This window comes from Echinops telfairi, unplaced genomic scaffold, assembly GCF_000313985.2.
Source record: "Echinops telfairi isolate 266 unplaced genomic scaffold, ASM31398v2 ScPeMD7_7459;HRSCAF=8497, whole genome shotgun sequence".
In the NCBI taxonomy this organism is placed as follows: domain Eukaryota; kingdom Metazoa; phylum Chordata; class Mammalia; order Afrosoricida; family Tenrecidae; genus Echinops; species Echinops telfairi.
Genome location: NW_022111359.1, coordinates 1,298,496 through 1,298,981, shown reverse-complemented (window position 1 = coordinate 1,298,981; position 486 = coordinate 1,298,496).

Below are 486 nucleotides of genomic sequence, written 5' to 3'. Positions count from 1 at the left end.
TGTAGAGCAGGTCATGAAGTGAGTCACACTCAGGATTCCACTTCCCACAACATGTGACAGTCATATTGACACTCGCCTTCTGTCCCATGTGTGTAATACCCTGAGGAAGGGGCCAGCATGTGGTATGAGAATTGACAAAATATGCCACAGAGACACGATTTGAACAAGCTATTTTAAAATTGTTACAGACAATCTTGTTCAACGCGGAGTTCCCACAAACCTTCAATTTATAAAAAAATGCAGTATCTGTGCAGCACCATAAAGGGAAGCATGTGTACGATCTGAAGTGTACAACTTGATTTTTCTCCTCAGTTATTTTCTCTTGCCTTGAACAGGTTTTACGACAGGGGCTATAGTTATGTGTTGGGCTTTCTTTTTGCCATCGAGGAGATTAATAGGAATCCCCACCTGCTACCCAACATGTCACTGGGTTTCCGGCTCTCCAACGCTTATCCCAGCGATGTTAGCACGCTAAAGAGCACCCTG